General features: G+C 45.0%; 1 protein-coding gene across 1 annotated transcript in view; it reads right to left on the bottom strand.

Annotated features, from left to right (window-relative positions):
- The window catches only part of LOC137298457 (uncharacterized), a 48,595-nt gene that overhangs the window by 1,951 nt on the left and 32,833 nt on the right, over positions 1 to 13,811 (bottom strand). The window lies entirely within an intron of this gene.

Below are 13,811 nucleotides of genomic sequence, written 5' to 3'. Positions count from 1 at the left end.
TGGATTCATAAAACTGAATATTTTTCTTCAGCACATGGGCCTTGATTTGAAAAAAAGGCAACCTTAGCATTATGAAGATTGTAAACTTAATTCCTTACTTTAGAAATAGAGCATGAAAATATAAGTGCAAAGGAAACAATATCAAATAGTATGCAGGTTTCCTAGCCTTGGTATAAGCAAATAATAGTAGAAACCTGACAAAGGAGCAGTTTGTTTGGTCAGGGCAACAATAGTACGTCAGCTATCTCCCTTACCTCAATGTTGAGTGAGTGAGTGAGTGAGTGAGTAAGTTAAAATTTAATGTCACATCGGCAATATTTCAGCCATATCATGACGGGAAAGGAACATTAAAATGGAATATATGAGTATTATAACAATCAGTCGACGAAGGACAGTAAAACAACTAGAACATCACAGAAATGAATGTAAAACTAGTAGCTATGCCTAAAACAATTTATCTATAGAGGACAATACAATATAAAACCGGGCTATAGATTGCCAACAACTGAAGGTAGATCACCATACTAGGGACCATGGGGACTTACAGTACTTTTGCTACCTGCATGGACCCTAGCTGGATTTACATCATCCCCTCAGCCGTCAGCAATTTCGGAAATCTAGCCATACAATAAAAATACACTTATACTACCATTAAAAACGTGGAAATTTAGAATTTACTTTGTATGTTTGTGTTTGTGGACTCAGGAGGACAATAATTTTACAATATTTCAACCCCCTTTGAGGGTACAGCCACTAACAATTCAAGTTACTAATTCAAACTATAATCATTAAAATACATCTATTTACAGAAACATATTATTCAAAATTCAACCAAAAAATCAATTTCTTTTAAAAAAACTATAATTAAATGAGAATTAACGCTGGTAAAAAGATCCTTAATTGTTTTAACTGTAAAATACTTATCCCTTGTGATGGAGAATTCAACACAGTCAAGCAGAATATGCTTGACCGTGACTCTCTCATCACAAGGGATACAAAATGGAGGATCTTCACCTTTTAACAGGTATGCATGAGTGTATCGAGTGTGGCCAACACGACATCGTCATAAAATAACCTCTTCAAATCTGGACTGACAACCCAAGTGGGTATAACCAATGTAAGGTTTTGTCTCATGTAATTTATTGATACCCACTTGGGTGTCCCACTTCTTTTGCATCAGATCACAGATATAAGATCTAATGGTGGCTTTGTAATCACTATAAGGAATAAGAAGTGGTGTCACAGATTTGTTGAGTGCTGCTTTAGCAGCAAGGTCAGCCAATGTGTTACCAGAAATGCCTACATGGCTGGGTAACCAACAAAAGATGATGTCATATTGGCCAGTAGCAAGATCATTATACAATTCAATAATTTCTATTAAAAGTGGATGTTTGCAAGAAATATTTTTAATAGCCTGAAGGCAAGAAAGAGAATCGGAATAGATTATATATTGTTTACGTTTCGGGTGTCTTTGAATATATTTGAGAGCTGTTAATATGGCGTTAGCTTCTGCTGTAAAAATAGAACTATTATCTGGTAATCTAGAAGACATTGTTCTGGATCCAATGACAGTGGCACAAGCCACTGCGCCACCGTCCTTGGACCCATCTGTAAATAAGGGTTTGTAAATGCTATATTTATGCTTTAATTGATGATATTCTTGTTTATATTGTAAGTCATTTGTTTCTGATTTTTTAAAGGATGTTAATGTTAGGTCAACTTGTGGCCTAACCAACTGCCAAGGAAGAGAAGAAAGAAGACAGGAAGGCGATATACTTTCCAGCTCAATACCGGCAGAAGAAATAAATGGTTTAATTCTGTGCCCAAGAGGTGGAACAAGAGAAGACTTTTTGCTATACAAATCCTCATAAAGGGGATTGAACACACAGTTATAGCCAGGGTTAGATTCATTAGAATATAATTTAGCAATGTATTGTAAAGACAATTTTATACGACGTTGAGTAAGAGATGGTTCATCGGCCTCAACGTAGAGACTATCAATAGGTGAAGTTCTGAAAGACCCAAGGCAAAGTCTTAAGCCTTGATGGTGGACAGAATCAAGAAGTTTAAGGTTGCTGTTGCAGGCTCCACCATATACGATGGAACCATAATCGAGTTTCGAACGTACGAGTGATCGATACAGGTGTAAGAGGGTTGCTTGATCCCCTCCCCACTTTGAGTTGGGGCAGAAATGTTAAATGGGAATCAAAGATTAGGCCCAAGAACTTGGCCTCCTTTACAACTTTGATGGGAGTGCCATCTAGAGATAGTTCAGGGTCCTTATGTGGTTTATATTTTCTGCAAAAATGTATACAGTTAGATTTGGATTTAGTAAATTTAAAGCCGTTTTCAAGACACCATTTATTTATTTTGTTTAAACACAACTGCAGTTGCCGTTCAATAGTATGCATATTTTTCCCATGACAAGAAATATTAAAATCATCCACAAATAACGATCCATCAATTAAATCGTTTAAAACTTTTGATAAACTGTTTATCTTTATGCTAAAAAGTGTGACAGACAAAATACTGCCTTGTGGAACACCCTGATCCTGATTGTAATGATCAGACAGGGTAGAACCCACTCGAACTTGAAACTGTCTGTCATTTAAAAAAATTGCTATAAATTGAGGTAAACGACCTCGCAAGCCGAAGTCATGTAGGTCTCTTAAAATACCATATTTCCAGGTTGTGTCATATGCTTTTTCTAGATCAAAAAAGATAGACACAGCATGTTGTTTATTAAATAGTGCATTTTTAACAAATGATTCTAAACACACTAAGTGATCGACAGTACTTCTGTTTTTACGGAAACCACACTGTATATCAGTTATAAGGTTATTTGTTTCCAAGTACCAAACTAGTCGATTATTTATCATGCGTTCCATGGTCTTGCAAACACAGCTAGTTAATGAAATCGGACGATAATTGGATGGATCCGTATGATCACGTCCAGGTTTAGGTATGGGTACTACTATGGCGTCACGCCATGAGGGAGGAAAGTTACCCGATGTCCAAATATCATAAAAAATATTGAGAAGAGTTTCTAGGCAGGATTCTGGTAAGTGCTTCAGGAGTTGATAATGTATGTTATCAGCTCCAGTAGCAGTGTCATGAGCTTGATCAAGAGCAGTATGGAGTTCATGAATAGAAAACGTTTCATTATAATCTTCCCCATTATCAGAATTGAAATTAATAGTTTTCTTTTCTTCTTGTTTTTGATATTGTTGGAATTTTGGAACATAATTTGAAGAGGAAGAGTGTTTAGCAAGGGTTTCACCTAGTTTATTAGCAATATCTGATTTATCAGTAAGCAATTGATCTCCATGTTTGAGATGATGGACAGTAGATTTAGTACCTTTACCTTTGATTTTCTGGACCATGTTCCATACCTTGGACATGGGTGTCCGAGAATTATTTTGGACACATAATTTTGCCAAGATTGGCGTTTGTTTTGTTTAAAAGTACGCCACGCTTTAGCATTTAAAATTTTAAATTTATTTAAATTATGTACCATAGGATGGCGACGGAAATATTGTTCTGCCTTTTTCCTTGCCTTCCTAGCTTGTTTGCACTCATCGTTGAACCATGGTTTTCTTATGTGTGAAACTACAGAAGAATTTGGTATACACTCATCAGCTATGGAATTCAGTTCATCAGAAAAACATTTAATAGCATCAGGAACGTCAATAAAAAGTTCGGGGTTTAAGTTTTTCTGCACACAGTGTTTCATATAAAGTCCAGTTAGCCTTTGTAAAATTCCGCCTTGATGATGGAGGAACATCAGATGGAGTTACAGCTTTTAATATAGTAGGAAAATGGTCACTTCCACAGAGGTCATCGTGGACTGACCATTCAAATTCATTTAATAGTTCTGAATTTGTAAGTGACAAGTCGAGAGCAGAATAAGTCCCTGTACCAGGGTGTAAATATGTGTTGGAACCATCATTATAAATACATAAATCATTGTCAGAACAAAAGTCCTCCAACAATTTACCTCTAGTGTTTGTATTTACACTACCCCAGAGTGGGTTGTGGCCATTTAAATCTCCCATTATAATACAGGGCTTCGGGACTGATCATATAGAGCTTGAAGATCTGTTTTGGCAAAAGCCGAAGATGGTGAAATATAAAGAGAGCATAGCGTAAACGCTACATGTAAAGTAATTCTCACTGCAACAGCCTGCATATTAGTATTAAGTGAAACAGGGCTTTGAATAACGTTTTGTTTGACTAGAATGGATGATCCGCCAGTGGCCCTATCACCCAGAGGTGAAAAACAATGATATGCATTAAAATGATGAAGCTGTAATTCATGTAAATTAGTCCTCAATCCTCTGCAGTTCCATTGTACAATATTATTGGAATAAACTATCTTTTGGGGGGATTTTTTTGGGATCTACCCCGCACTCTTTTTGAGGGCGACAAGCTATGTGCCCTAAAATGGACGTTTTCAGAAATGTCCATATCTTCAAGAGACCCATATTTATTAAACAATTGAATTTTATTTTGTGACCCCTTAGGAGCTCTGCCACTTTGTTGTTTTGAAGCATCAGACTTAGGTTTGGGTTTAGTTTTAACAATTTGTTGTCTATCAGCTGTTGAATGAGACTCAGAGCGTGACTGTGAAGATGACTTATGATCAGAGGACTTTGATGTAGTAGGAAGTGATTCCTCAGTCTGGGATGATATAGCAGGGTATAAAACCTGTGGGGAGTCGGAACTGACCCAAGTCAAGGTAGTTTGGCATCCTGTGGATGATTTTGTTATTTTAGAGCTGGATTCAGATGATGATTTTGCTACTGTAGCATAACTTTCTAGAAGGTCAGATCTCTTTACCAGTTTCTTTGCCTCAGAAAAAGAGATATTTTGGGTGAACTTTATTTTGTTAATCGCCATTTGCTCTTTCCATATTAGACACTGTTTTGACGAAGATGAATGGTCGCCTGAGCAGTTAGTGCATTTTTTAAAGTCACTGTCACAATCTTCTGTTGTGTGTGTCTTCTCACCACAGTGAGCACACACAACAGACAATGTGCAGGTAGATACACCGTGTCCATATTTCTGACATTTAAAACACCTGAGCGGGTTGGGGATGTAGGTTTCAACTTGGATATTGCAGTAACCCGCCTTTACTGATTTAGGAGCATTTGGCAATGAAAAAGAAAACAGATAGGTATTTGTTTGGATTGTTTCATTGTTTTTTTCGGGTGGAAAAGCGCTTCACATACAGCACACCTTGATCCTTCATTTCGCATGCTATATCAAGCTCGGACATGTCAGCAAACAACCGATCACGATCTCTGACGATACCTTTACTTGTGTTCAAGGTCTTGTGAGCAGAGACCGTGACCAGAATGCCCACAAAAGATTCAATGTTCATCAGATTGGTTGTCTGCTGTTTCTTGCCACACTCAATTAGCAGTGCACCCGAACGCAAGCGTCTAATGTTCTTAACATCCCCAGCAATACCTTGAATGCCCTTAGACACTGCGAAAGGGTTCAACTTCAATGGTGTCTTGTCCGGAGTCTCAATAACGAGGAAACGTGGCCAATACTCAATCGATAGAGACGGTCTATGAGAAGTATCAATGGGATCAATTTCAAGTGGACGTTTGTTATTTCTGGGGGGTATTTCATAAGCCAAGATTGGTGTCATATGATTCATCATCCGAGCTCCTCACCCACCACGGAGTATCACAAGGACAATGCTAAAGCAAGCGGGCCTCCAGCTTGCAGCACCAAGGATACCTGGATGATATACTCCAGCAGAAGAATTAAGAGATAAATAATTCTACCAGATTGGCCCATGAGCCACCACCTTCTGGCATAGGACTCTAGGCAAATTACAGAACAACATACTTCAAATTCAAAATGTTTTAGATTATAAAGCCAAGTCCATATTTACAACGATTCCAAATGATATATGTGCATTGATAAATATAATAATACCCCATGCACAGGGCTTGGCATGACCAGCCGATTGGTCGAACCGGGCCTATTCGACCACCCGTCTAGGCGAAGTCAGGGCCGAAGTGGTGTATTGAGCAACAGGAACACGGTTGCAAGCTCCTATTGCCCTCAACCACCAGGATCCCCTCCTCCGCTGACACAGGGCTGCAACCCACGGCAAACGGGTTGGTGGACCAAATATCCCCCCGGGTCCACTACGGGGATGTCGGCGAGCTCTTGGCGTTACCCAGCACCCACCACGAGGAGGTGGCTCGCCACGGGTGCCCCTCAATGTTGAAAAGCACACCAATAGATGAAATTTATACAAACCTGTAGAGGTTATGAATTCTTTGAAGAATGTCCTCCTTGGGGTACATATATAGCATTAAAATGTCCATTTAAAAATGCCTACGACAGTTGTAACAATATTGAATAAATATTTTACAAAACAAAAAACTCGTTTTTGTCTTGTGAGACCACCCCTACAGGGCCCCCACTCGGGCCCCTTAACAGCCAAGAGCAGGTAACTCTCGCTGCGTACCTCATACCTCACTTTTCATGCTGAGATTGTCAGACAGAATGTGGGGAGGCGGGTGGCCGTACCCCAAGGAGGACATTCTTCAAAGAATTCATAACCTCTACAGGTTTGTATAATTCTTTTTCAGAAGAAGTCCTCCTTGGGGTACATATATAGCATAAGACAGACTCCCAACGAACGTGAGTCGGGAGCGGCATTCTGTCTGCTGATGTGTACCCTACACACACTCTCATACACTGCCGAAGCTGCGAGAGATAGAGAAATACACTTACCCAATCACCAAGCCGCTGATGTCAATCAGGCGGGGGCGGGGCAACATAAGGCCGAAAGAGCCAATCGATAATAACCCAGCAAAGGTGATTGACATATGACCACACCTCATGCCATTCACTGTAAATATTCCCCCAAACCAGCGAAGTAGTGCCGGGAATAACAGTGCAAGAGTAAATATGAGCGTATGTCGACGCTAATAGTGAAAAAACCGTCTATAGGTAGTTTCTCTTTGTGTGTTTTTTTTTTTTTTTTTTATATATATATATATAAAAACACCACCACCACCAGGGGATATCCGTCACCAATATAACAAGAAATGTTTCGTGAAAACCCCACCACCTCATGATAAACAAAGTCGAGATCTCCGACGCTCATTCAGCTAGGGGAATCACGACTCTGCCCACTGGTGAGAACTGTATGGCCAAACCGAGCACGTTCCCGTGAATGTTTGTCCAGTTGGTAGTGACGGATAAACGTGCTCGGTCGGCTCCAAATAGCCGCAGAGCAGATCTCCTCAATGGGCAGAGCCGCGGCATAAGCCTGTGACGTAGCCACTGCCCTAACAGAATGAGCCTTTAACCCATTAGGGATAGGTAACCCTTTATGAGTATATGCCATACAAATGGCAGAGACAAGCCACCTAGATATGGTTTGCTTGTTCGCCGGCAGACCAGCTCTTCCCCCGCCATAACAACAAAACAACTGGTTATCTTTTCGGATATCAGCAGTTCGTTTGATATAAGCCCTAAGGGTCTTACGGACATCTAAGACGTGAGCACGTCGAAGAGAGGTACCGGGCGAGGGAGGCTGCATGAGCTTAGGGAGCTCGATAGGCGCTGTAACATGAAAAGCGCCTGCGATCTTAGGACGGTAAGAATCCGGCAGTCTAATACTGACCCTGTCTTTGTGAAAGACGGTCAAAGCAGGATCCGCTGACATTGCATGAATGTCACCTACCCGCCTGCCAGACGTTACCGCCACAAGAAAGGCAGCCCTCCACGTTAACAGCTGGAGAGAAAGAGACGATAGCTCGTGAAAAAGAGGACCGGACAACCAGTCAAGAACGACTGACAAGTCCCACGGGGGACTAATCCGCCGGACAGTCGGACGGATCCTATCCACACCCGCTAAAAAACGCTGAACAAGAGGGTGCTGCCCCAAGAGAGCACCGTCAACAGGAATATGGAATGCCGAAATGGCCGTGGAATAGCCCCGAATAGTAGAGGCGGCTAGGCCTGACTCTAACCGGGACTGCAAAAATTCCAGTACTTCAACTAGAGTTGAAGAAAAGGGATCAAGAATCCCCCTGTTGACACACCAGCGCGCATAACAGGCCCATCTATCCTCATATTGAACGTTTGTCGAATCCCTCCGCGAAGCCAGAATTGTGTCTGCAACTGGTGCAGAAATTCCGCTCGCTTGGAGGCGATTCCTGACAGTGGCCAGGCCACCCACTGAATCCTGGGATTCGGGTGCGGCGCTCCGTTCTGGGATAGTAAGTCCGGTCGAAAGGGTAAAAGGACAGGAGGCAATGCCAGAAACCTCATCATTACCGGAAACCAGCTTTGAGACGACCAAAGAGGAGCAAGAAGCACTAACAGTCGAGCTGGTTGGGTGGCAAGCTGCGAGAGGACCCTGGGAATCAGCGGCAGAGGTGGGAACGCCCACAATACCCTGTCCGTCCAATCGAGCTGGAAAGCGTCCTGAGCGATGGCTCTCGGATCCGGTATCCGAGAACAAAACACCGGAATCTGGTTCGTCCCCCCAGAGGCAAACAGATCCACCTGGAACGATCCGAACAACCGGGAGATAATCCCGAATATCTCCCGATGCAACATCCACTCGTGAGGAGCTAGGACACGTCGAGAGAGCGCGTCTGCTCGAACATTGTCCACCCCGGGGAGATACACGGGACACACCCGAACATTGAACCGGTCGCACCACTGTAGAAAGTGCCACGCCTCCTCTAGGAGGGACGGAGAAACCGTACCGCCCTGTTTCAGGATATAGGTCATTGCCGTCTGGTTGTCCATCTCTAGACGTACCACACAGCCTCGAACCGTCTCCCGAAAGTGTTGGAACACTAGCCGGACAGCTCTCAATTCGAGCACATTGATGTGCAGGCGCGTTTCGTGCCGTAACCATAGGCCCGAAACTGAATGGGCGCCCAGCACGCCACCCCACCCTGTGAGGGAAGCGTCCGTCTGAATTGAAAGGGTTGGTGAGGGAGCGTCCAGGTGTAACCCCCTGGATAGATTCCCTACCACTGTCCACCACCGTAAATGAGGAAGGAGCCACTCCGGAGTGAGGAGAATCATCTCGTAACTCCTGCCGTGGGACCACATTCGCGCCAAGGCGTACTGAATAGGTCGCATCCTCAACCGCGCCCTCCAAACAACGTCCACCGTCGCTGCCATGTTGCCTAGCAACTGGAGCCAAACCCGAGCCGAAGCCGAGGGGGACTCGAGGAATTGCATAACAACTCTCTGAACTTTGGAGATCCGATCCGGCGAGAGGGAGACTACGCCTCTCGCTGTGTCGAACCGAGCGCCTAAGAAGATCAGATCCTGTGTAGGAACTAGGTCTGACTTCTTGAGATTGATAATCCAGCCCAACCTGGTGAGAATACACATTATGGCGAATGTTGCGTCTCGACTCAAGTGAGTGGCAAGTGCTCGTATAAGCCAATCGTCCAGGTACGGGTGACAACACCTGCCCTGTGACCTGGCCACTTGCGCTGGGATTAACATAAGCTTGGTGAATACCCTCGGAGCCGTAGCGATGCCGAAGGGAAGCACCCGAAACTGATAGCATACCCCGTCGAAGGAGAACCGCAGGTACTTCCTGAACTCGGGATGCATCGGAACATGCAGGTACGCATCCTTGAGGTCGATGGACGTAAGCCAGTCGCCTCTTTCTACAGATGAGATCACTGACCGTAGTGTCTCCATCTTGAATGACGGTACCTGCAGCATAGTGTTCAGCCGTTTGAGATTGAGAATCGGTCTGAACCCTCCGTCCTTTTTGGTGACCAGGAAATAAGTGGAGTAAAATCCCTCTTGTTCCTGGCCCCCTGGAACCACCTCGATGGCCGCCTTGTCCAGTAAAGACTGAACCTCGGCGCGGAGAACCTCGGCTTTCTCCGGAACTACCGGCACAGGAGTGCGCCGAATTCCGGAAAAGGGAGGCGGGTCTCTCTTCCATAGTGGTAAGTGGCCGTCCCTGAGTGTGGATAGGACCCAGGGGTTGGAGGTTACCTTTTCCCAATCCGACAGGAAGTGGGAAAGGCGGCCACCCACAGGAAGGTTTGGCAGAAGGCAATGAATGCCCGACGTCGGCAGTGCTCCGACTGCTTGATTCGGGTTCACTTGCAAGGGCTCCGGAGGATGACTTACTGGGAAGCCGGGGCCGACTTCCCTTTCCTCGGAAAAGGATGCTGGGGCGCCGCAGCCTTGCCCTTGCCCCTACCCTTACCCTTCCGCGCCTGCAAGGGCTGTGCCCACTTAGCAGAGTCCTTGGCCGGAGCCGAAGGATAAGCGGAGGAAAGCACCGGGGGACGCGCACGAGAAGTGTGAGGCTGTTCTAACAAGGGTTTAGACTCCTTGAATGTAGACACAGCCTCCGCGGCCTCCCGGACTACTGATGCCGCTCCCGGGAAGAGAGTAGATCCCATCCGGAATGGCAGTGAAAGTAGCGCTTGCTGAGTGGCCGGCGAATACCGTGCCACGGACAGCCACAGTCTACGGAGGCCCATAACTGCAGACATCATCTGACACGCCGAGGACCTGATCGAGTCCCGCGCCAGATGTGACTGCACCTCCGTAAGCTGTTGAGCGAGCGTAGGGGAAACACACTCCTCCTCAACACCGCCGCCGTCAACAAGCCGACGCTGCAATACCGAAGTATATGCGGCGTGTATTGTGACTTTCAGGCACTGAGCTGCATTTCGGTACTGCTCCTCAAACGACCTATAAGCCGATTTGAGGGCAGTAACGTTAGAGGTGAACGGAGGCAGGCGGCGTCCTTGCTTAGCCGAAGCTAAGGAGCTGCCAGAGGAACCCCCCAGGGCGACCGACGCATAGATACAGTCGTCGACCACTGGAGGGTTATACAAGTCAAGATCACCCATAAGGTAACGTCGGTCTAGCTCCGGCAAATCGAAGCGTGACCGCGCTCCCGTTAAAAGAGGGTTAATCACTTCTGACAATATAGAAGGGAGGATGCGCAACCGAGAATCCACCACCTTGGCTGGGGCAAAAGCCTCACCCGGCAGTCGGAATTCCTCGGGGTCAGGTGTCGCCGAAGCAACCACGACCTGCGGCAGGACAGAAGCAATACGCTCCCGTACCTGCCTCAGCGAGGCGCCGAGCGAAAACGAAAACTCACTCGGCCCACCCCGGTCCTCCCCCTCCTCCATTATCTCCTCGGCGCGATCCCCCATGAGTGACACCTCAGATCTGTCATCTAAGGATAGCTCCGGGGGATCGGTCGAGGGAACATCCGAAAGAGAGAAAGGCCCGAGCAGAGCCGAGCGGCCCGACGCCATAGACCCGACGCCCGAGACTGAGTCTGGGTGGCGGATCGCCGGCAACGCTCCCAACATAGGCATGGTCCCATGACCAACACTGGCAACCTCGGAGTGGCTGGCAACCGACTCTAAAGTCGGTTCCTGCGCACCCCTAATGGAAGTCCCCACACCGGCGCCAGAAGCGTGGCTGGGGAGTCCCACGGAAGCCGAAGCCGGATACACACCCGACTCCGGACGAACGCCGATCTCCTGACGGAGACCGGACATCGCATCCGAAATCAGGGTATGCACCGACGCCATTTGCTGCTGCAACAAAGACGACAGTAAATCAAATGTTAACGGTTGCGAGGGTTCAGTGGGAGGTGCTGCGGAGGTAGAAGCCACCGCTGGAGGTGGAACCGAAGTACCCTTCGCTGGTTTTGCCGTATCCCCCCCCGAGACTGAAGCCGAAGACGCCTTCTTAATATCTTTTTTAGCTTTTTTTGAAGGCGGCTCCTGAGCCCAAATATCCCCCCCCGCCTGGATCAAAGATCTATAAAAGATCAAGTCTGCATGACGGGATTTTTGAGCCCTGGGGGAAAAGTCCTGACATACGGCGCATCCTTGCTCGTCGTGAGCTTCCTCCGCCAAGCAACGCAGGCACAGAATATGCTTATCCCTCGGGGGGAGTCTTGCGTTACAAGTAGCACACCCCTTGAACTGGAAAAAACCGAACCGTGCTATGATTATTAGCAAGGCCCGTTAATCCAACAAACACATGAGTATTTAACAGAAACAATAATACGCACTGGCGATATTTAACCGTTAAATAATAAGAAAGCTATTTATGAAAACATACAATAGCATATAAGGATTTTTTTTTTTTTTTTTTTTTTTACCATGGAAAAGAAAGGTAAAAAACCATACAAATATCCGGTTTGTATTTAAAACCACCTAAAAGAATAGGCAGAAGAAATAACCACCAGGTACGTGCCGCCCGCCATCTTGTCAGCCACATGGCTGAAGACCACGGTAGCCACGGAAAGTTACAACATTTCATGAATGAAAAAGAGTGAAATATGCATTCCTAATACCGCCCGTGCGTTAAAAAGGAACCATACATACGGTTTTCGTAGCTTTCTCACTCATTCTCTTCAATTCGTAGGTTCTCTAAGTATGAGAGCTTGCTGATGGACGACTGTCCTCAATGACGACAGCATGAAAAGTGAGGTATGAGGTACGCAGCGAGAGTTACCTGCTCTTGGCTGTTAAGGGGCCCGAGTGGGGGCCCTGTAGGGGTGGTCTCACAAGACAAAAACGAGTTTTTTGTTTTGTAAAATATTTATTCAATATTGTTACAACTGTCGTAGGCATTTTTAAATGGACATTTTAATGCTATATATGTACCCCAAGGAGGACTTCTTCTGAAAAAGAATCTGATATTGGTCACTAGACTGCAGTTATTATAAGGGTAACGCTATTTTTCAGGGCATTATCATTGGCAGACTGCAAATGATATGGTACAATTGTTACGGTTGGCACAGGCAGGAAAGTGCATAATGGCACTGGCACATGCTATGAATGTGAGCCAAATATATGGTCAATAATGAACCCAAGTTCAATCGAGCCGTAGGTGATTGAACCTCAACAGCTGAGCTACTTATAACGTCACCTAACAACGGGCTTGATAATGGCCCGTCGTCAAGCATTTTGCGGGCATTATCAAGTTACAGTGGACCGCTCATTTCTGATAACGCGCGGTCATTTTAATGATAATTCTATCCATTTTAGCTATAATACCATTATCTCAATGTTGAAGAACAAAGCAATAGATGAAATGGTGATATCCACAATTAGACTGCAGTTATCACCCTTATCTCAATATTGAAGAGCACAGCAATAGCTGACATTGTGATATCCACAATTAGACTACAGTTATCACCCTTATCTCAATATTGAAGGGCATACCAATAGCTGAAATGGTGATATCCACAACTAGACTGCAGTTATCACTCTTATCTCAATATTGAAGGGCATACCAATAGCTGAAATGGTGATATCAACAACTAGACTGCAGTTATCACCCATATCTCAATATTGAAGGGCATACCAATAGCTGAAATGGTGATATCCACAACTAGACTGCAGTTATCACCCTTATCTCAATATTGAAGGGCATACCAATAGCTGAAATGGTGATATCCACAACTAGACTACAGTTATCACCCTTATCTCAATATTGAAGGGCATACCAATAGCTGAAATGGTGATATCCACAACTAGACTACAGTTATCACCCTTATCTCAATATTGAAGGACATACCAATAGCTGAAATGGTGATATCCACAACTAGACTGCAGTTATCACCCTTATCTCAATATTGAAGGGCATACCAATAGCTGAAATGGTGATATCCACAACTAGACTGCAGTTATCACCCTTATCTCAATATTGAAGGGCATACCAATAGCTGAAATGGTGATATCAACAACTAGACTGCAGTTATCACCCTTATCTCAATATTGAAGGGCATACCAATA

Source organism: Haliotis asinina, chromosome 10 (genome assembly GCF_037392515.1).
Source record: "Haliotis asinina isolate JCU_RB_2024 chromosome 10, JCU_Hal_asi_v2, whole genome shotgun sequence".
NCBI lineage: Eukaryota > Metazoa > Mollusca > Gastropoda > Lepetellida > Haliotidae > Haliotis > Haliotis asinina.
The sequence above is the reverse complement of the archived record's forward strand: the minus strand, read 5'-3'. Positions and strand labels throughout refer to the sequence as shown.